Raw genomic sequence first — 24,981 nt, 5'->3', positions numbered from 1 at the left:
CGTGAAACTAAATTTTGTCACATCTACATAATTGAGCATCCAATATAACACAATTTAAAGGCTGTAAGATGCATCGAAAAACTGTACAAAATATAATATTAATGCAAAATAAAAGACTGTAGACGTCTGTTCGTTGGGCAGTGAAAGAAACTTTTTTACAGTTTTTATTGCAGTGCTGTTCTCACTGAAGATGTGAACATGCAGAGAATATCTACATAGCATAAAACTACTTTGCCACTGGTATTTTACATCATTATTTTAAGAAACTTTTTGATCATTTTGAGTTATTGATAAACCTCCTGATTATTAAAACCTTGTGATTGATATACTTTTCTCTCCGTCTCACAGAAATTGATTACAAAATTAACACACACTCTTATTCATTTGTGCACGCAATCATCGGTCTTGAAGAGAATTTCAGCTTTACTAAATCACAATGCAGTTGCTACAATTAATCAATCTGCATTGATTAATTTATGCACTTTTAGGTAAAACTGCCACAAAAAAAAACAAATTGCATGCTTTTTTTTTTTGCTGGCGATATCAAAATTGTACTTACATTTTTACACACACACTCTTTATAAATCAGTGCCTTATACTATTTCTGAACATCTTGAATATATTGTTTATGTACTGAAGTTTAAATTGTTGTGTAAGAGAGTGTGCCAAATGACAAAATGTGTCATAAGTGTACTATACCAAGCTAAAAATTTGAATAAAAATTCCTGGAAAAACTTGGTATTAAACACAGAGAATTATGAAACTATATAAACACTGGGGCAAGTTGGACAACATCACTCATCCAAACAAGAGCTACTGTGTTGGAACTGTAGAGATATGGAAACTTGAGAGCTCCAAAATAGATAAACATTCTGTATATAATTCTTAGTATGGTTTGTACAAATGCAGCAGTGTCTGAAGGAAGCTGTTTTTTTTTTTTTTTTTTAAAAACATATATTTTCAACAGCAATGCTGAAGCCAGACTTCTTATATGAAGATTGATGATTATCTGCTACAATAAAAGACTACTGTGCTTTGCCACAAATAAGAACAATGTCTAAAATAAATGTGATGTTTATACAAAAGATGACCTAGAACAAATCTAGACAATGGCCATGGCTAAGCTGATGAATATTTAAATCTCATAAATAACACCACAATCTCTCCAACTATGTCTTCATGCAGCTTAATAATTCAACTGACAAAATAAATGAAGATTTTATCAAACAAGGTAGAATATCCACTTAATAATCAAATAAATGTAAAAATAAGAGATAAATCTTTAAGCAAGAACGTCTAAGATTTCAAATCTTTACCTACATTTTATGTGTTCATGCTGACTAATCAGTCTCTCCAGGATTTGGTGATTTTGTATCAAGCAAACGCTGCAATATTCAGAGGAGCTTGCAATTTTTCCAAATTACTGCAGATTTCCCACAGATCTGGGACAAGATACATCATGTGATACCATCACAATGCTCATTCAGCCAAAGCCCTTTCACGGGTTTTATATATATAATTTTTCTGTGAGGAAGCAGAGGTCATATTATACATTTTAAAAGATTCAAACACAATGACTACATTGGATACAATGTCAGATGGACATATTGCATCTGGAATAGATTGTGAAACAGAATAAAGCAGCACATGAATGCTTCTTCTGGCCCTCCTTCTGTTTAATAAGAGTGCTGATATTTTCACTCTCCTTTTGAGATTTAGTCCTAAAATAAATCAATATTAGATTTGATATGTTAATTATGGATATTCGCTGGGAGATTTTTTGAAACGCAAAAAAAAAAAAAAAAAATCATCCACAATAGAAAACGGATGGAAATGTATATTTGGTTGAAAAAAGTGCTTCATCAAGATCACTGTACATGGGTATCCTGTCTGTAGAAATATCAGATTGCGGTGGTGGCGTGGTGTAGGAACACATAACTAAAATATATGACATATTTAAAATATCATCTGAGATTATTAGTCTTCTACTTCTACATCATATCAAATATTACCTGGCGATGCAGAAGTAGATGGCAGATGCTAGAACAATGTGTTTTCTTCAGATGTTGAAGCCTTGTTGCTTCGATATTAATTTGCTCACATATGTCACACTTCATTTTACAGTGACTAAATAATGCTGTCTGTGAAACAACTGAGTGACTTCCTTTTCCACGTATGGATGCCATTTATAACTGTGTGGTTTGTTATTGTCATCAATAAACAAAGCTAGTTGTTTAATTATTTAAAGGGCACTGTCAAGATATGGATCAATATACAAATCTCAGGCCAAAATAGGGGTCGTCATTCTCTCATACACATACACACATACATATTCACACACTTCACCAAACGGTACAGTACTGGCAGACAAATGGCTAAAATAATCAGTATTTTATTAGCTTTTATTTTTTGGCTAACTGGCATTCCTTGAGCTGATAAGTTACTTTTGAGTTACTGAGTTATGCAGTCCTGATTAGAACTCATAAGAATGAATGTGTAGCCTGTTTTTGAATGTGCTTTTTTAAAAAAAAATTTATGCAGTATTAAGACACATGTAATCAGAGTTGTTTTATTCAAATCCGCAGAGGAATAGATCATTCTGATTAGAGCATTCATGGCAAACTGATTTAAATACTTGATGATGCAGAGAGCATGCCCTTTAAACTATTTTTAAAAAACTCTGTTTTGAGAACAGGAAACATTTCAGACTATGTCACTCATCTCTACCATCACTAGGTGAAACAATTTAAGACTTGTTAAAGCATATTGGATGCATGTAGCTAACATGACTTGAGCTGTTGTTGCATACTGACTCGCTTCCTATGATAACGTTGATACTAAGTCTGCACAAGCATATTTATCGAATGCAGAGTACATTCATGAGTACATGCATGTGAAAATATTTAGGTACATGAACACATGGATTCATTTGGGCTAATGAAAACATTTTGCATGTAAACACCTTCGGGCATCGTGGTGGTCTTATGATATACAACGTGACTTCTCTCAGCATCCATCCATCCATTGAAATAAACCTCTCCACAATAACAATTGGTACAGAGATAAAACTGACACCAGAACTAAAGCTTTTTTTGATAGTAAAACACTGTATACAACAGCCACAATAAAATTATAACAATTAAACCAAGTAGAACAACCCCAAAACAGGCGGAAATTCCATTTTTTGGCCTCTGGTTAAAAGAGAAAAAAAAAAAAAACACACACACACACATTAACAAGAGACTATGACAGTGGCCAATCATAACTGGTTGAGACTAGAGGTGTGTATCGGATCCAAATTCTGAGCAGGTTTTTACTTTCATGTAAGTGAGTGGTCAGCTCACAGGATTGAGTGTCTGGTCAGAAATAAGGTGTTTCCCAGTGTTTCCAGGGGCATGGGGGTTTTAAATATTGAATGAGAGCAGAGAGAGATGAAAGTAGGGAGCGGGAGAAAAAGAAAGAATAAGATTCACCGGGAGACACAGTGCATCACATCCTTACGAAATCACAGTAACATACAGGAACCTACGAGTGCATCTTTATTCACATAAACCATGGAAAAACATGTTGGGGAAAAAAAAAAAACTCCAACGGAATATAATTCTTCTCTGCATATCATACAGCTCATCTTATAACTTTTAACCAGCTTCACTAGGCACCTATTACAGGTATTTCACATGCCTCTGAGAACTCAATGGAGTATGAGGTTTTAAGTATTATGAGATTTCCACCTCCTGCAAGCTCTGCGTAATATTTATGCTATTATATTCACTCCAGCTAATTATGACTCTCTGCATGTAGCCTCTAATTAAACATATTGTTGAGCTATATCATAAAAGATGGCAGTTTTATAGCTGCTAGGACTCATATTCATCTACTTCCATATTCGATCATAACTGTCTGTATCGAGGATGTTATTCAGTGACCCACTGCAATTACTACTCATTCAAAGCACGAATTCACATTGCATCTAACATAGGTGGGATGATTTGAATCAGATTGCACTTGCTTTAGGGCGGGTGTATATTGTGTGATATGTTTGAGCTCCTGAATGGTTTGTTAAAAATAGCTGGTGCTCATGATTTTGCCACTTGCAATAAATGGGATATATCATGATCCAGTCAGAGTGACTCACAGGCTTTTTGTAAAAAAAAAAAAATTAATTGTGCTGTTTGCTCGGATTTGTTGTGTGAAAGACATTAGTAGAGCCTATATGGAATTTTGTATTTCATGCTGACCAACAGGGCTGGAAGTGGAGGGAGGACGCAGGGGGACTGAGTCCGGGGAGTGAATTTCAAGAGGGGCCAGTGTCCCAGTTCAAGCCGGCTAAATTTTTTGGGGGGAAATGAAGAGGGTTTCTATCTTTTATCCAAAAGCCTATGGAAGCGCACATAAATGCGAGATCCGCACATAAGCGTAGTGGGGATATTCATGTGTCGTTGCGCATTGTTGACTTTCATGATTGGCCATAATACATACAGGCTGCAGCCAATAGGAACGCTTCTGTGTGTGGTGTGATCTTTAGATCTTTACACAAGGAATAATGACTTTGGGAAGCCCTTTTCACCAATAAGTAGCCGGGACATTGAAGTTGTGAGAGCTCACCTTAGGACCATGCAGAATTTTTAAGATTGAAAACCCCTGTTACAAAACCCATCAGATGTCACTGTGGCTAAATCCCTTGGGAATGTGTGCAAGTTAATGGTTATGTGACGGGCACTTTCAGGAGGAGTGTGTTTTTCAATGGCAGAATGTCCTGCTACCTCAGACTGATCGTGAAGTTGACTGTTTACACACCGTTGCAGACTCCATCAGCAAGTAAGTATATCATTTTATCAACCATTCAGATGCATTAGATGCCTGTAGATGATTCCCCTAATGGTAAGAACTGAAGCTTCTCATTAACCTCTTTGCTGTCCTCCTATTTAGCTACTTCACTAAGCTAATTGAAGTTTGTTTAGACTCAGTTAGGGTGTGTTGTGTCTCGAATGCTAATGGCTATTGTGTAAATCAATCAAGCACTTCAACATGACATTACCCTGACTTCCTGTTTCAAAAGGAACTATACAATAAGATAGTCCAGTCACATCTGACACTGCATCCTTTTTGCTTTTTGCTCAATGCCAGGAGTGCAGGACAAAAACATCCAAAACACACATTTCAATGTCATAAAGATAACAAAAAGCACAAGCAACTATTCTGTACTTAGAGAGAGAGAAGAGAGAGCAAGAGAGAGAGAGAGAGAGAGAGAGAGAGAGAGAGAGATCAATGAGCTGTAGCAGTTCACACAAGGTAAATGGAAAGAAGTGATGAAAAGAAGGGCCCACTTCACTCATTCTTGGCAGACTGAAAAATGACAGCTTGCAGTGATTGGATATCTACTCCACTCCACCGGACCTTTTCAGCTCCCATCAACCTTTCTCTCCTTAACATGCCCTCCTCCCCTGCCAAAAAGCACATCTCCTTCCATCAGTCAACGAGCCTTTACCCCCACATCCACCGCATTCAATCAAGGGCTACTTCAGCAACTGCCTTCACATTCTACTACCAAGTGGTCTTATCCAGAGCAACATACTAACAGCTGCTTTGCTCTCTTTGGAGAAAATTGTATTGAGTGGATTGACGATCCTCATTGTACAAGCCTCATTTATGGGGATAGAACTATAAAAGTGGTATTTAGCTCAGTATTATAAATAATTTCTACTGTAGCTTTTGAGGCCAAAAGAGCATGAATTTGTGTGGGCACTAAAGCATAATCGCCCTGTGAACTACAGTCATGTCCAGAATAATTGGCAGGAAAAATAAAACATTGTATTAAACAATATTAGACATAATGGACCTCTTTATCATGCTGGATATAAAAGAATTTATTCGTAAATTCTTAACCCCATAATTAAGACAAATATAATTAGCCATTCAATTATGACAAAAAAGTGATGATTGAGCTGCATTAGTAGAAGAGTTAGCACGCACCTTACAAGGTGCTCTTTTACTGTAAATACTGATTTTGTTGTTTTCAGCTTTCTGTGAGCTTTACCCTTTATGGAGTTTTGTGAATGTAACAAAATGTAAATCAGCTGGACAGTGACTTATTGAAATTACATGCTATTGGCCTTTACAAACATATGCATGCGAGTTTGAAGATAATTTTTAATTACTAGAAATTCAATGAAATTTAATTGACATGATAATCCCTAAACTCTCTTTTACAAAATAGTCCTTTCTTTTAAAATTACTGTTAGGGTCATTCTGTCTCACATGGAACAATGCAGGTTGCTCGACTGTTTTTAATTTTCCTATTTTTTTATGTATTGGCTTTTTAGAAATGTATTTTACTTGGTTTAATGACAACGGCCATCTTTGTGTCATTGGCACACAACAAATTTTGGTTGTATAGCTGTTTACAGAAACCTCAATATCTTGGCTCAGAATGGTCCTACCTCCTTGCACGCAAAACTGATCTCTAGAGCACATTACAAGGTACATGTATAATATACATACATGTAATGTACATATATAAACATTTTGCACATTCGTGTTCCTTAGACTTATAACTTAAGTCCAATTGTAATGCTCATGATTGCTCACAGTTTCACTTTTAGGGTCAATTTATAATGGGAAGGGTTTTTGAGTCTCAGTTTTAATTTATTTATCAGGTACCTAGGTAAATATAGCGTGCATGCAGCACATTTCAGGGTTTTTTTAACGGGGGTGAGAAAATGCAACTTTTTAAAATTGACCTCACTTTGAGGGTTTCTGTAAACTGCTGTATAACTGTAGTTTAATCAAGTAAAATGAAAAAAAGGTGGTTTTGCAATGCTGATACATACAGGTAATCACAAAAAAAAATTATAGCTAAGTTTTCAACACAAAAGAGATTCATTTTGACCTGAAAATGTCTAGCAATGGATATGAAATCTACAAAAGCAAGTTCTAGGTTAAAAATCTGGTTAAATCTAGGTTAAAGATCAGTTAATCTGGGCCATAATTTAAGCGTTTCAAAAGTATAAACCAACTGAACCTTTGCCAGGAAGAATTTGCATGAGGATATTATTTGTTCCCCCTTTTCTTGAATGGGTGCCAATAACTCGAGAGGATTGTATAATTTTATTTTATTCCCGGACAGCTGAACTCTCTTCAGCCCACTCACATTGGCCTCTCAACATTAGAGGCATCAGAGGAAATGGAAGAACATCATTGAGATCCTTGAAATGCAGAAAACATGCTGTGAGCAGCAGTAGCTGAATGAGGCCAGGGGAAGAGCTCGCTGTGCCTTTTAGAAACCTCCATCTTATATCAGCACACACAGTCTCCCAAAAGATCATGCGGTGGGCCTGAGGCGCATCATTTATTTAGCATCTATGCTTTCCTCCGGCGAGCCAAGACCCATCAGACAAAAGCGTCAGAATTAACATGCAGCATCTTCTGTCTCACGGTGCTCGGCTTAAGGATTTATGTAATAAAAACTGAATGCATTTCTAGCAGGAAAGAGAATAGGCTCAAGACGCTCAATCACCTTGAACAACACTTCAAAAGAACAGCAAGGGAATACGCAAGTATGGAGTGGAGCCACCTCCTGGCTGCTCGCCATTAAGGAGGGAAGTGTCGTAAAACAGCACAGAGACTAATGAAACATCTGCATTCACCCTCGCAAAAAACCAACAAACTTAACAGACTAATGTGACCCCAGGCAGGTTGTGCTTCAGTTCCAACTGAGTGTTTTGTTGCGGGGTTTTTTTCTTGATGACTTTGAAAATGGAGAGAGCAATGGAGTGGCATGTGGAGAAGGAGCGATGAGAGAGTGATGAAAGATCAGAACGTTTCGCTGCAGTGGCAGAAAATGAAAGCCATCAAATGCAGGCAGATTCATCCATCTCCAGCTCACCTCATCAGTTTGCCTGAGTTCACTCCTTTGCACAGCAGGATGGAGTCAGTTAGTGAAGAGGGAACAGAATAAACAACCAAATTCGGTTCTGCAGAGAAAAAGCTGAACCTGATTCTGCTTAAAAAAAAAAAAGTCTAAACAAGGCTGAAGTTATACTTATCTTCCCATTAGTGATGGGAAAATTGTGCTTCCCACCCACTAAAATTCCGATTTACCTTCTGTTCACGTTAATGGGCTTCTGACCAAAGATTGAGCTCCTATTCTTACTCCGTCTTCAGGATTCACTCAACCTCTTCTCCTAAGAAAAGCAAAGAGGAAAAAAATCAATTTCTCCTTTAAAGTAATGACTTTTAATTGTCTCTTTTTCTCCTGAACAGATAATATTGTGCACAGGCTGAACTGAAAACACTGGTCTTCTTACCTATCTCATGCTCATTCTGTGTGTGTACGTGTGTGTGTGTTTTTGTGAGTGTGTGTTCTAGCTTTTAAGTCATCACATCTGATACTATGCATGGAGGTCATAACCAGATCCTCACTTCACATTACTGAGGCTTCGACTTGATTCTGTGCAACATGCAGCCTATCTCCCTCGATCTAAGATACCACCTGAGGAAAACCCGGGAATGAGATTATAATGCGACTCATTCAAGATATTATCAAGTGTAATGATTTTTTCAGATAGAGAAAAGAGAAGTCTCGCAGATCAGCGTGCAATGAAATGTTGCTCACGCTGTTGGTAATCAGTGCATTTAGAATAATCTTATTAAAATTACAAAGCAATTACAGCATGATGCAGCAATGACAGTCTATATCTGTCATCACTTAAAGAGATCAATTCAATCTTTAAATAATGGAATGTTCCACTGCAGGGTAAATAGTACAGCTTGAAATGAACGACCTATCTGTGCTGATGCACTGTGGGCAGAGGGGCAAGCGAGTGTTTGTCTTCGACTAGATGGATTGGACTTCTGAGAACTTGGTTCTTTCTTTCAGTCACGGTCAATACAAAGTAAATAGAGGAAAATGAGACTGTAGAAATGGATGCACAGATTTACTCGAATGCAAAGTAAATAGAGGAATATACTATAAGGCCAAGGGTATAAGAGTATGTGGACACCTGATCATCACACTGCTATGTGCTTTTTGAACATCCCATTCCAGATTTAATCTCCCTTTGCTATTATAATAACCTCCACTCTTCTGGGAAGGCTTTCCACTAGATTTTAGAGCATGGTTGTAGGGATTTCAAGAGTATGAGGTCAGACACTGATGTCGGGCGAGGAGGCCTTGGGTGCAGTCGGCGTTCCAGTTCATCCCAAAGGTGTTCAGTAGGGTTGAGGTCACAGCTCTGTACAGGCCACTCAAGTTCTTCCACTTCAACCTTGGCAAACCATGTCTTCATAGAGCTCGCTTTGGGTACAGGGGTATTGTCATGTTGGGACAGGTTTGGGCTTCTTAGTTCCAGTGAAGGGAAATTGTAATGCTACACCATACAAAGACATCCTATAGAACTGTTTACTTCAAAATTCATGGCAACAGTTTAGGGAAATTCTCATACAGAAGTGATGGTCAGATGTCCACATACTTCTGGCCATATAGTGTGTATCTATGCAAACAGCTAACACAGCAAAAAGTAATATATGGATTTTAATGAAGGTTGTGGTGACTACTGGTATCAACACAATAATAGTAAGAATTAAAAAATAAAATTTCATTTGCTCTAGCATACAGTTAAAAAGTTAAAAAGGTCATGTGATCAACTGAATGTTACAAACACAACAAGCTTGTCATTCGGATTTGCCATATAATTGAACTTGAAATAAATCTATTAATAATGTGCACTATAATATAAGCCAAGCACTCATTTAAATCTGTCATTCACATTTAATTCATTGGAAAAAAGACCACCTCAGTGACTGTGTTCTGTGCCAGAAAAAACAGTTCATTCTCTGGCAGGACCACTTAATGAAAAACTATTAGCAGCATAGACCAGCTAAATGAGAATTAATAAAATAAGTCAACATCTTTTTTTTTTTTTAAAAGCAGAGCCCTTTTTTTTTAAGGACCATTTCTCGGCCGAGTGTTTTGGCATACTAGGGTTCACAGCGTCTGTCGACAGCAAGGTCGAGAGTTTTTCTTCCAGCAGCTTGAGCTCACTGCGCAGGCTGTGGGGTGTTGTCTAAGCACTTTCATTCATTACTGTCACTTAGTTGGCCACAAGTGACCTGAGTGAATTACTTTAAGTCCAGTGGCATAAAACATTTTAAACATTTAAGTTAAATACCCACATTTACACAAGATAAGGGGTGCACTTAAGTGCTCTGCAGTAAACTTCTTAATCACTAGACTTAGTTAAGTGTTTTATGGCAGTACCTTTGTAAAAAAAAAAAAAATCATCTTGCAATCTGTGTAAACTCTATCCCAGGAGAAAACAGTTTCGGAAATACTCAAACCAGGCCGTCTGGCACCACCAACCACAATGCCACGGTCATCGAGATCACATTTTTTCCCCCAATTCTGATGTTTGATGTGGTCTGTAAATAAATAAAGTGGTCTGTGAACTTGTGAAATGTTACCAAGCTTCATGTTAGTGTAATCTTTTTTATTTATTTATTTTTTCTTTACTTCATTTGTAAATTTGTAAATTAAATATTTTTTTACATACACTGACCAATTTATTTGAACAGTTCAGTGCTCGAGGTAAAAATTCAGTCGAAATCGGACATCTCACACACCAAACGAAACACTATAGAACAATTCTGCAACTGTTATTTAATTTTGTCTCAAATCCTGAAAAGTTGCTTTATTTGTGCTAGATAAATAAATGAAGTGGTACTGTGCCAGCACTGCTGATGTAATTCCCAAGATCTGCTGCATGCTGGGATGTGGTCTAACACCCTGAGCCATTCTTGCCCTCCTAAAGCCCATGGTGGCCTAGTTATTATTCAGTTCTCTAAGCCCATAGACATATTGCTATGAAAATCCAAAACCACAGGACTGAATTATCCAGAACACACACTGAAAACTGTAAAATATCATTCATTCTCAACTGTCTAATATATAGCCTTTTCAATCCTTATATGAAGAAGTAGACTGAAGCTAACTATTACATTGAGCAAGTATTAAGAGAGATGATTTACATTTCTAGCCAATATGCTGATTACATAATACAGTGCCCTCCACTAATATTAGCACCCTTGATGAATATGAGCAAAGAAAACTATGAAAAATTGTCCTTATTGTTTAACCTTTTGATATTTTGTTCAAAAAAAATTCATAAAAATACTTTGCTCTCATAGATATCAAACAATTGCAAACACAACACAGGTTTATCAACAAATTTATATCTTTGTTAAATATAAGTATGCAAAAATTATTGGCTCCCCTAGTACACCTGGGTGACTAGGAACAGGAAATTGTTCAACCATGATTTCCTGTTTCACAGGGGTATAAATATGAGGTAACACATAGGCGAAATTCCCTTACTCATTCATAACAATGGGTAAGACGAAGGAATATAGCTGTGATGTGCGGCAAAGGGTTGTTGAGCTTCACAAAATGGGAAGTGGCAATAAGAATATAGCACAAGCATTGAAAATGCCCATTTCCACCATTGGGGCAATAATTAAGTTCTAGTCAACTGGAATTGTTATGAATCAACCTGGAAGAGGACATGTGTCTATATTGTGTCAACGGACTGTGAGGAGGATGGTTTGAGTGGCCAAAAATCTCCAAGGATCACAGCTGGAGAATTGCAGAAGTTAGTTGCGTCTTGCAGTCAGAAAGTCTCCAAAACTACAATCCGAAGTCACCTACATCACCACAAGTTGTTTGGTTTGAAAACGGCCGTGGTTGGATCTTCCAGCAGGACAATGATCCAAAACATACATCAAAATCAACACAAAAATAGTTTACTGACCACAAACTCAAGGTTCTGCTATGGCCATCCCAGTCCCTTGACTTGAAACCCATAGAAAACCTGTGAGATGAACTGAAGAGGAGAGTCCACCAGCTTGAACCTCGAAATTTGAAGGATCTGGAGAGATTCTGTATGGAGGAATGGTCTCAGATCCCTTGCTATGTATTCTCCAACCTCATCAGGAATTATAGGAGAAGACTCAGCACTATTATCTTGGCAAAGGGAGGTAGCACAAAGTTTTGACTAAAGGGGAGCCAATAATTGTTGCACACTTATATTTAACAAAGTTTTTTTTTTAAATAAAGCTGTGTTTTGTTTGCAATTGTTTGATATTACTTAGAAGGTAATTATGGATGGATACATGTATTCATTCTTCTTCAGTTTTACGTTTTATCCTAGTTAGGGTTGTGGTCGATCCGAAGCCTATCCCGGGTGTAAGGTGCCTTCAGGATGGGACACCTGTCCATCTCAGGCCACCATGTCAAGCACAATCACACATTTATTCATACATAAGGGCTATTTAACCTAGCTGATCCATATACCAGCATGTTTTTAGGAGAAAGGGAAAAAAAAACAGAACCCGGAGGAAACCCATGTGGACACGGGGATGAGAAAAAGAACATTCTCCTTGGTGGACAACCAAAGGCCATCTTCCAACTGCTTGTAAAACTTAGACACTCTCCTTAAACACCAACGGCATTTAAGAGACATTTATTAGGATAAACTCTTATAGAATCATAATTAAATACACTCACATTTTAATAAAACACACACACACACACATAAACTCCTACACAAATTAAACACAAATTTTGAACTTTGTGAGTATTGTATAGATGTCAAGGCGATTGCACAGCTGAATTACCACAGGACCTTGTGGCTGAGTTGTAATTTGTCTACGAGGTGTAATGCTTTACATTTTGATGAATACACTGCTGGGCGACACTAGATACATTTTAAGGGCAGTGAAGCTTGGTGCTATGCACTGAATGTGCAATGTGGAGATTAGTCTAACGCAAACATTATTTATATAAATATAACGCTGTTCATCAGTACAGAGGCAGACAGCACATATGTGACCGTATGGTGAACAATGAAAAGAAAGAACAGACATAAGTTCATTGAACTCACAGGTTAAAGCCACAGAGGTTAAACAAGGAAGGGCTTGATTGCTTGCTTGGCCTTTTTTAGGAACGTTTTTTCGTCTCACTGTACTGTACCAGTTGTATATTATTGAAATGACAATAAAGCCACTTGACACTTGACTTGACAGCTTTGTAAACCGAAGGAGAGAAGTTGAGAGGATATGAACAGTGATTAACACCAAGCAAAGCTCACTCTAATGTAGAGTCACAAAAATAATACACATGAGTCTGTTATTACAGTGTCGCAGCACTTCCATGTGCATTTATGATATCCTATTGAGAGTAAATTAAACTCGTTCAACTTAAGGGCGAGAAAAAGTATACAAATTACAGTGACATGCCTAGGAGTGGCAATATTTAGGCACAATATTATTTAATGAGATTTCAAGTCAGGCTGCCACAATGCAATTAAAAAAACGAATTTCAATTAATCTTGACGCATTTAGATTCTATAAATGATACAGTGAAATGTTGTGAAAACACTGGTTTTCAACAACAGCGAAATGGCACACGTTAAGAAGAAGAAGAAGAAGCCTTTATTTGTCACATATACATTACAGTATAGTGAAAGAATTTTTTTCGCATATCCCAGCTTGTTAGGAAGCTGGGGTAAGAGCGCAGGGTCAGCCATGATACAGCATCCCTAGAGCACATAGGTTAAGGGCATTGCTCAAGGGCCCAACAGTGGCAGCTTTGCAGGCTTTGCAGAACCTTTGCAGAACCCCCAACCTTCCGATCAGTAACCCAAAGCCCGGCAGTGCTGGGGCTTGAACCCCCGACCTTCCGATCACTAACCCAGAGCCTGGCAGTGCTGGGTACTGGGGAACCGCCCCCCACAACTTTCTGATCAGAAAGTCACCACTGCCCATGGAGATGAAACTGTCTGAATCTATCCTTGCTGAATAAGAGTATGTAGAAATTTGCTACTGACTCAAGGGTTCTCTATTTAGAAGTAGAAAAAAAAATTTCCTCCAGTTTGTAATTATTTTAATTCATAACAGCTGCAACGTGTCTACAGTCAATTTCAAAGTAGAAGGTACAAGTCTGTGTTTGTCCATGTTCAAATCTACTAGCCCACTTGCTAACCTATGCCTTTACATTTCACAAACCAACTGGTCTAAATGTCACACAGTTATGATATCAGATGCAAGAGCAGGCTAAATATATGAATACAAGAGGTAAGACAAAAGCAAAAGTCAAAATTTAAACTGAGGTGCAGGTTGGGTAAAGGTCAAGGCAAACTTGAGAACTAGAAACTAACAAATGCTGCGTCCCGATTCGCCTACTATCTGTCCAAAATACCATCCAAGATTAGAATTAGCGTGTCCCAAATCATAACATGTTGAAATGAGTATCCCAAAAGTACGCAGATGGTCTACTATTTCTGGTAGATTTTAGAAATGTGGATCCATGGACACTTTTTCAGCTAATATTGCCCACAACTCCTTGCGCAAGGGAGGAGGAGTTTTGTGACGGTTTGCTTCGCCGGTTTCAACCTGCAAACATGCAGAGTGTAATGATGTTGATGCATCTGCAGTATTTAAATATAAGAACTTAAAATGTTAAGCATTATCCAAAGTTGTTTTTTTTTTACCTGCATCTGCATCCTGCATCTGGTAGATCTGTGACGACATGATGTTTCTCTCAGCAATAAGGTAGGACTCATTTTAGAGGTGTAAATGAAATGTGGAAAAATAAATCAGTGGAATGGTAAATTAAATTATATAGTATAAATTAACAATGAATGAAGAAAAGCTGAAAATGCAAGTTTACGGGGACAGTGCGTAACTAGTCAACAACATTCTCTTCCATTACACATAAAATGTGTTAGTATGTCCCAGAATTTATATACTCTTTTGCTACACACTCAAAAGTATGTACTTTTTTCACAAAAATACATACTTTGAATGCATGGGATAAGTAGGTGAATTGGGATGCAGCAAAAGTAAAAAAAACAAACAAACAAAAAAAAAAACAGGAAATCAATATCTAGAAAAGGGTCAGAACCATCGTTTTAATGTGCAGTAGCGATTCTCTGAATCATTATCCATATTCCAGGCAGAGGTCACAGAACAGGCAGACAATATAGAGGGTAATGCTAATTATAATGAGTCTTTACTGATCACATATACATATGCATAGTGAAATTCTTTTGTTCGCATACAGGAATGTCAGGAAGCTGGGGTCAGAGCACAGGGTCAGCCCCTGTGAGCAGAGATAGTTAAGGGCCCAATAGTGGCAGCTTTGCAGTGCTGGGGCTTGAACCCCCGACCTTCCGATCAGTAACCCAGAGCCTGGCAGTGCTGGGGCGTGAACCTCCGACCTTCCGATCAGTAACCCAGAGCCTTAACCGCCAAGGCACCACTGCCCCCACTGTAATCCATAATCATATATCAAATCAGGTAGAGATCAAATCCAGGAAGTACATAAAACTAGAAAGCAAGGGATTAAAAATGAGGGAAACTAAGGCTCTGTAACAAACTTTAATAATGACAAGACTTCACAAGGAGACAAAGCCAAAAGAGAGTATAAACAGACAAACTAATCAACGGATGAACTGAGAACACATGGACACTATCAGCAAAACATACCAATTGCAGGACGGGGTAGCGACAAAACTCAAATCTAAATAAAAGCCCATGTCAATGTAAACAAAAAAGCAAAATAAATCATAAATGGCGCTCGTTGTGCTTAGAGGAGAAATTTGAGAGAAACTCTTACTTAAGGGCCTAACAATACATACCGTAATTTTCGGACTATTGAGCGCACCTGAATATAAGCCGCACCCACTAATTTTAAAAAGAAAAAATTTTTTGTACATATATAGGCCGCACTTGTCTATAAGCCGCAGGTGTCCACGTTGTAACATGAGATATTTACACAGAAAGATGTTACACAAAGATTTTTTTTAACTTTTAATTAAATACGTACCGTAAATGCTTTTTTCCGAACAGTGCCTGTAACATGGCTGGTTAAAAAAATAAAAAATACAGTTGCCTACCAGGAAAAGTCATTGATCGCTATCTTCATCTTCCTCCTGCGCACTAAAACCACTAAAGTCGTCTTCTTCAGTGTCAGAATTGAACAGCCTCAGAATTACCGGTACTTCGTCACACACTTCCTCAGTCTCTCTTTCGTTGTCGCTCTCAATGTCACTTACGTCTCGAGGCAAATTCGCCCTTGAGCTTGTGCTGTCCTCTTCATCACGCAGCAGTCCAGCCTTTCGAAACCCGTTGATGATAGATTTTTTGACACTGCTCCACGCTGTTAGGATCCACTGGCAGACTTGAGCAAAAGTTGCTCTTTGCATGCTATTTCCTTCTTCGACAGCCAGATCGATCGCCTTTAACTTGAAAGCTGCATCATATGCATTTCTTCGTGTGTTTTCCATGATGAGGGTGTGTGCATGAAGCGCAAAATGACTGATCTGAAGAATTTAGTGTGAGTGCGTTTGATTTAATTCGAACAGTTTCATTGGTCCACTGTGACCTGTTCGGTAATTTCATTGGTCCGATGTGACGAGGCTAAATGTTTTGGCGGCATGAAGCTCGTTAGCCCATAAAAATACATAAATTAGCCGCATCATTGTTTAAGCCGCAGTGTTCAAAGCGTGTGAAAAAAGTAGCGGCTTATAGTCCGGAAATTACGGTACATAACTACATAACATATGCAAGTATTCCTACATCAATACCATTATGTTACTCTGAAATACCAGTGAGCTACAAAGTGGGTCATCATGATATTCCAAAATAAATCTCAGGTAATATGTCAGCTATTATGTCAACTTATATCATTGTAATGTAAATGTTATTATTATTATTTATGACTTATGTCAGTTGAAATGTATCGTGTAGTCTTATGAACACTAACTCAATGTTAAGTGTTACCAAAAAGGATTTGCCAGACATGATTGCTAAAGAGAATATGTGTCTGGAGACAATTGTTTAAAAACCTGACAGTGAATAGTGGTGAAAATGAGAACTATGCTACTCCCAAAAGCTTCTGAAACCAAATCCAGTTTCCAGCCGACAACATCTTTTCGAACTGCTGCTCTGCCCACTTCAGACAATGTTGACTTATTGTCAATCGGTGCCTCTTATTGATCTCTGCTTCCATGAGGCAGTGGACTGGTTTAGATACTGACAAAAAAAGTAATAGCTGCCTAAATTGTCTTTTCAATAGAAATGTATGTACATTCAGAGACTCCAGATCTTTAAGAGCAGAAAGAAGATTGGAACATACCATCAATATTGCATCTAAATGTAAGAAGTAATGGAATATTGTCAATTACCCTCTAACATAACTATAAAGCAAACCTTCCACCTCTTTCCACCATTAAATCTCTAAAGTAGAAACGCTCCTCAGCGACTTTAATATCACACAGTTAATCCTCTTTTCCTCTCAGATCAGTGTTAGGTAAAAAGCAATCTCAGACTAGCATACCTCACGCTGTAACTCCCCCCTTCATTCTCTAAACTTTGGCACTCTTTTTATTATTGGGACCTGTCTCCATCGTTCTTCATTCAGCTCCTCTCCAGTTCTAATCAACCACTTCATCCATTTCCTTTACTTTCCCGGCATGGCCTCTGGCTACCTCTTTTACAAGATCCATCATATCGTATAATCCCCACGCTGCTCTAATCTTTATGTTAAAACCATAAAGCCTGACAGACTGTACTACTTTCTGGCTTACACCATTGCCCACACCAGCTGCTTGGGCTTTACGGATCTGTTCTCAGCTATGAGGTAATTCTGGATATGAACCCTGCTTCGACACCTCATCAGCCATCATACTGTCAATACAAACCAGTAAGAACATTAGGAAACTTAAAGATTTAAAAGAATAGAGCTGTACATTTCACACTGTAGATTTTAACTGTATATGACTTTGGAAAAAAATAAATGCTGCAAAATACATCACAAAGTCTCTTGTGTTGAATTCCCAGTCAGCTTGGATACATAGCTGTGTGTGCTGAATGAAAGTGAAGGCAAAATAAACAGACTGTTTCTGAAGTTAATGTTCGCTTAATGTTCTAGTCTCTAATGATCATAGAAGGCAAAATAAAATAAAAAAATGTCTTCAATTCAAACAAAAATCATACACCAGGACTGCCTGCTCAGAAACCTGCATGCTCTCGCTTTGCATTTATCTCATCATTTCATCTCGCCTAATACGTTATCTTTACTGAGCAGAAACAGTGCCTTTCTGTGTATTTCCTCTCTCTCTCTCTTCCTTAAGTTTGTCCATAACACCAGTGACATGAGAGTAAACCCACAAACACAATGTGTAGGACTACAGAATGCAGAATGAGGTGTATAAACAGGAAGACACATAACAAAGCCAAACAACGCATTACAGCTCAGAATCATTCCAAAGCCTCAGATTTAGGAGGTGAAAGAGGCGAGTCAAAAAGCTGTAACCTTGACAACCAATGTCAGGCCCTGTCCCAAATATCACCTGGCAATAAATCCTTCATCGCCAGGTCACACTGGTGATCATGCTGAGGTGTGGACCTAAGGCGCTTGAGTGATCAAGGGCTTGGGGGTGTACAACCCCAATTCCGAAAAGGTTGGGACAGTATGGAAAAAGGAAAAAAAGAAAAAAAGAGTCATTTGAAAATTCAATTCACCCTGTACTATATCGAGAACACACTATTAACACATTATTTGATGTTTTACTTTGTGAAATTAATTTATTTTTGAAAATATACACTCATTTCAAATCTGATGACTGCAACACACTCCAAAAAAGTTGGGACAGTCGACTGTTTACCACCATGTAACATAACCTTTCCTTTTAATAACACTTATTAAGCGTTTGTGCACTGGTTAAGTTTAGCAAGTGGAATTTTCTCTCATTCATCCATTATGCATTTCTTTATGGGGCCTTCGTTGCCTCGTTGCCTCGTTGCCTCGTTGCAGGTCAAGACTTCAGGCAGGTTATGCTAACACCTGCACTCTCTGCTTACGCAACCATGCGCTTGTAATCCGGGCAGAATGTGGTTTGGTGTTGTCCTGCTCTGGATGGTAGCATATGTTGCTCCAAAATGTGTACATATATTTCTGCATTAATGATGCCCACACAGATGTGCAAGTTACCCATGCCATGGGCAGTGACACACCCCCATACCATGACAGACGCTAGCTTTTGGACCTGACATTGATAATAGCTTGGATGGTCCTTTTCCTCTTAGCCCGGAGAGCACAACGGCTGTTTTGTCCAAAAACTATTTGAAATGTTGACTCGTCGGACCACTAAACATGATTCCACTGAGCTACTGTCCATCTCAGATGAGACCGAGCCCAGAGAAGTCACCAGCGCTTCTGGATAATGTTGATGTATGGCTTCTGTTTTGTATAGTAAAGCCTTAACTTGCATCTGTGGATGTAGTGGCGAATGGTGTTGACATGACAAAGGTTTACCAAAGTATTTCCAAGCCCATGTCAGGATATCCATTACAGACTCATGACGGGTTTTAAGACAGTGACGTCTGAGGGATCGGAGATCACGCGCATTCAGAAGTGGTTTTCAGCTTTGCCCTTTACTCACCGAGATTTGACCGGATTCCTTGAATCTTTTAATTATATTGTACGCTGTAGAAGGTGAAATTTCCAAAATCCTAGCGATTTGTCTTTGGGGAATGTTGTTCTCAAAGTGTTGGATTATTTGCTGACGGATCTGTTGGCAGATTGGCGAGCCTCGACCCATCCTTGCTCTTGAAGGACTAGGACTTTTTTGGAGGCTCCTTATATACCATGATTAGATGACTGCCTCACCTGTTTCACATCACCTTCTTATTTCACATCAAAATTAGTCCTAAATTGCCCCTGTCCCAAATTTTTTGGAACGTGTTACATGTATCAATTTCAAAATAAATGTTTACCTTAAAAAAAAAAACTATGCAGATGATTAAGTAAAGTGTCAAATACCTTGTCTTTATAAGTTTTTCTTTAAATCTAAGTCAAAGTACATTTACAAATCACACCTCTTTATTTTTATTAGCATTTTCCATACTGTTCCAACTTTTTCAAAGTATTTGGGACAGTCCTCAAGACTTCATCACATTCCTGGATGTTACCTCTTGTGTTCAGCAGTATTAACATTATTTTAATAGTTCAACAAGTCAAAATAATAAATTAAAAACTTAATAAAATAGCCTACAATCCCAATCATAGACTGTTATGATTTCACGGCATGAATTTAGTATCACACAGTCACTTTAAATTGTATGCACAATTAATTGATAATGCACAATATAAAAAATCAAATAAATATTTTCATCGTCTGTAAAGTCGACTGTAAAGTCCCTTTGTGCAACACTCAAACTTTCTGCAGCTGTATGTCTAATTCACTGTGCAAAACTGCAGCAATTAACATAATAAATTTCAATTAGGACCATTCATGCAGCAATATATTGCCAATATGCTAGACTCCTTTTTGATTTTATTTTTTAGTTGAATGCTTGCCATCTTCCAGTCCCTTCAGGATTTTGCGATCGCAGAAATGAATGCAAAATCAAGGAAACTCCGCAATATTCGGAGGAGCTTGTAATTTTTCAAAATTACAGCAGATTTGGGCCGAGACACATCACAATACACCAAGTGACATCATCACAATGTATATTCAGCCAAAGACCCCTTCAATTCATGTGAACTGAACATGAATACAGCTAAAAGATCTCATTTACCAACAAACATCACTGCGAAAGACATTTTCGGGTGACTGCAATTTTGCCAATTCAAGTGCAAAAAAGCACAAAAAACTCAAAACTGCATTGCAAATTTTGAAAAAAGCCACAGCATTTTTTGGCTGCAACAATCAGAAAAAAACTCAGCGAAATCCTGTATGTACTGATCTTCTCATTTATATATCATTGTATTAGTCTTCCTTTTTGCTTATTCTTATTGTGTCTTTGTTACACTGTATTGAAGTTGATAGAAAAAAAAAAAAACAATCTGCTTTTTCCATCTGTATTTTCTTTCCCCAATAGAAAAAGCAGGTGTTTGTCTTTAAAGGCAGTGGTCCAGATGCTGTTGAGAAAATCCCTTCTCAGACATTTCTACTCAAGAACAATATGGCAACCGCATACTTCTGCACTGCACACGCATCATTTTAATCATCTGAATGGGCCGTCTAGAAAATCAGCGTGAGCACCTCCGTAATCCGACTCTGAACACATAGAGCTTTCCCTGAGTAAATATTAACATGTCTTATGAAATCGTACTGTATGTTAACTCTGAATACAGCCCACACTGTCATTACTCACTCAAACACATGTGTAGATTGTTTCTGTGAACTCTGGGCAGGAAATAATTAGAATTAATTGGTTGCAATGCGATGACTAGTGAAAATGTAAACTTCATTTTCCATCTGAAGACCTTCCTGCCTCCCCCAGAATCAATCCCTTCACCAAAATAGAACTTATACAAGATCACAGTGACAAATTTAAATCATGTGTACTGTGGCAAAATCTGCAGGCAGCAGCTCCATATAAAATCATGGGTAGATAGGCTACAGACCTTAATTATGTCATTTATCATACTGAGTTTTCTCTATTATTTTACTGGGATTGTTTCACATAAGTTGTAACCTTAACGCTCTATAATGACATGTTATATTAATAACAAATGATGCTGTAGTTTATCTGAAGATATTTTCTCTTATCTGCCTTGCTGCTTTCTGCTCTTAACAAACCCAGTCAATGTGATTGGTCCTCACTAACAATGCCAGAAGGACCTGTAAGGAAGAAACCCTACAGTAAATGGGAGATCCCACCATTTGGGACAGTGCGTATACAGTAAAGATGCTCCCAACATGCAGAAACGTCGTGAAACTCAAATCTTTCACAACAACAGGGGCATCGTCCAGAGTTTTCCTGTGGTGGATCCTTCCATCCATTTTCCGTAACACTATCCGAGGGAACGCGGGGCACAAGACGGGGGACACCCTGGACGGGGTGCCAACCCATCATAGGGCACAATCGCACATACATTCACACACCACAGACAATTTAGAAATGCCAATCAGCCTACAACTCATGTCTTTGGACTGGGGGAGGAAACCGGAGAACCCGGAGCAAACCCCGAAGCACGGGGAGAACATGAAAACTCTGCACACACAGGGTGGAGGTGGGATTTGAACCCCCAACAATAAGTGTGAGTCAAACGTGCTAACCACTTAGCTACCGTGCCCCTTTGTGGTGGATCAAGATCAGTTAATATATTTTCTGTTTTAATGAAACAATGCAAATTCAAAGATGAATTCGTGCAGCACAGTTCAGGCCAACAATATTAATATGTCTCCAAATGACTGGAGAAAGGCTGAATGCAGAGATAAAGGTTTCAGTTCAGTGTTCGAGTTTCACTAATTACCGATGTGCACAGAGGGCTGCCCTCTTAATCTCACTAATCACCTTAATTGCCTCCATCTTATTAAATTTAATTGTGTGGCTTTTTGCATGCTAGGATCAACACTCTATATTTTGAATCAAAGATTTCTGCTCTCGCAATCAGTCGGCAGAGCTTCATCCATTACATGCTAGAAGCTCTAATCGATCGGCTGCGGATCAAAATTGGCCAGTGTTCATTGGAAATGACTCGGCTGATGTCAGAAATTGATTTTTTTTTTCTTCCCTTGGCTTTTTTACAAACTAAATCAAGGTACAATGACTGGCATGTGCAGAGCCATGGATGCTCAGAGGTGCTTAAAAGAAATTGCGCCTTCACCAAAAATACTCTGAAAGGATCTTTGTAGGTAATGCATGAGAAAATTCTGATGAAGATAAAAACCAAGATTTATCACAAGAACAAGCCAAGAGCAGCTAATCAGAGCAATATGCTGAAAGAGTGGTAAAAGCGTGCACTGACATAAGTAGCTTGGATTTTCTTTCCTTATTATGTCTTCTGCCTGGCAAGGATTAACATTAACGTGGTTACTGCTATTACTTCATACGCTACACTGACGGTGCACAATTACATCTTGGCTAATGCTTATTAGCTAATTAGATAGGAGTGTGAAAACAGCCAGGGTACAACTGAAATACCACATTTGCCACACTGTGCAGTGTTACACGGGGCACCTGCGACTTCTTGCTAGGAATTATTACGGTGCACATCTGGTGGATGCCATCTAAAACCTCTGCAATTTGGGTTTAATTCTGCTCAATTCCCAGGCTGGTTTCTCATTAGCATCTACTTGGAATTAGTCATTTTTCATGCAGGGTCCCTTGCTGAATGCCTAAGAATGAGCAATAAAGTGTAACAAGAAAAAAAGTGAAACTACTACAATATAAATGTATTGTCATTAACAGTTTTGAGTTAGTAAATCATAGTAAATTTCAAATATAATAGGAGTGGGAGTGGGAGATGGATGTAAAGTAAAAGCTAAATTCCTGCATTTTTCTCCCTGAAACGTCTACAGTGATGTCCAATCTCCAAACCTTGGTGCATAAATGCAAAATTCTGTAACGCCTCAGCTCCCAGCATCTATTTGCATGTGCACTTGTGACCATCTGACTAAGTAACTCTAAATGACATCCAGCCTAAAATTAGCTAAGTACTCCAACAGACTACAAAAAGTCTATGCACAAAGTCTATGCACCAGCTTTTCACATAAGTGTAGTGGGGATATTCTGTGTGTCATTGCACGACGTTGACTTTCATGATTGGCCATAATACCTACAGGCTGCAGCCAATGGGAACACTTCACTATCAATGCGTGTCCTCACAGAACCGATCAGACCTCCTCAGGTAAATTAACAGAGCTGAAAATCTTAACAGAAACAGTAACTTTAACAGATGCAATAGCAGAAACTTTGATATGGATAAAGCTGCGTGCACAGACCTGATATGATCCAGGTTTAATCTATTTTGAACGCCCTTAGTCATGAATTTATTTTCACTATCATAGCTTGCTATGTAGTATATCTGCAGTTATGTTAGCCTACATGTTTAAGACAAATAGAAACTTGGTCAATAGTTACACAGAGAAAATGAAAGAAAAAATTCCCCAACTAGAGTCCCTCAGTGTATCTTGGCCATTTCCACCACTGAGAATAACCTACTAAAGAAATGAAAACGAAAAGTCAAGACTACAATTTTAATGACAGTCTCTTTGTGTTGTCCTCTTATAATACCAATTTAATGACTGTTAGGGTATATTTACATGAATGTTGCTCATAAACCTTATTGCTCATCATCCTTTAAGGTTTTTGTGGCTTAGCAGTGGTAATGACAGCTTATTATCTCAGTGGAAGATGTATACATTAGCAGGAATGGAGCAGGAAGTGTTACAAGGCTTACAGCTTGTGGGGTCATTAGGGTCACCACCAGGGTGGTCCGAGTAAGAGGTTATCTTTGAACACCTCATTTACTGACTCCTGCATTTGACCCCAGCTCAAGCGTTGAGACAGCAGGGAGTGTTATTATTTCACTCAGTTTATTTATTAAGCTTATTTCTGTGTCAGGAGAAGATATAACCTGAACAGACCCTAATCACTGACCACTGACCCTGTGAATAAATTATTGCAGGCAACAAGCTTATATCGTTCCTCATCTCAAAGCTAGAAAATGCTGTGCTCTGCAGCTACTCCCTACATGTCAGGCTGTGTAATATGGCTGCTGTCCTGTAATCCTGACAGGCATTGTAATCCCGGATGGCCTATGAGCAGGACTATAAACTTGCAGCAAATCAGTATGAAGTGCACACACATGCGCACACACGCATACACACAAACGTGCACGTGCACATGCACCCCCCCACACACACACACACACACGCACACACACACACACATACACACCCTTGAGGGAGCAGCACAAATCAAAGCCAGTGTGCTCATGCAGGGTGGCGAGTGAAGCCTGTGGGGAAGCAGCACTGACAGAAGACTCACTCTTCAGCATGTTCATCTGGAGCAGAAATCCTCTGAAATTAAGCTGTGGAATTTCTAACGACTAGTTGGTGACTCCTTTGGCAGTGTGAGAGACTAGAATAGAGAAACACGTTGAGCACAGATTGCTAATTGGCAGTGACA

At 38.5% G+C, this 24,981-nt stretch overlaps 1 protein-coding gene across 10 annotated transcripts in view; it reads right to left on the bottom strand.

The window, feature by feature from the left end:
• Positions 1-24,981, bottom strand: part of tspan9a (tetraspanin 9a) — a 219,715-nt gene that overhangs the window by 120,872 nt on the left and 73,862 nt on the right. For 5 of the 10 annotated variants that reach the window (XM_053622820.1, XM_053622821.1, XM_053622822.1 and 2 more), the window contains one exon: positions 8,101-8,183. The exons of the other annotated variants lie outside the window; for them this stretch is intronic. The gene's annotated coding sequence lies outside the window, so the exon portion shown is untranslated. The remainder of the gene's footprint in view (positions 1-8,100; positions 8,184-24,981) is intronic. 10 annotated transcript variants of the gene reach the window in all.

Source organism: Ictalurus furcatus, chromosome 4, assembly GCF_023375685.1.
Source record: "Ictalurus furcatus strain D&B chromosome 4, Billie_1.0, whole genome shotgun sequence".
Classification (NCBI taxonomy): domain Eukaryota; kingdom Metazoa; phylum Chordata; class Actinopteri; order Siluriformes; family Ictaluridae; genus Ictalurus; species Ictalurus furcatus.
Note: the sequence above shows the minus strand (reverse complement) of the source record. Positions and strands in the feature narration are given on the sequence as shown.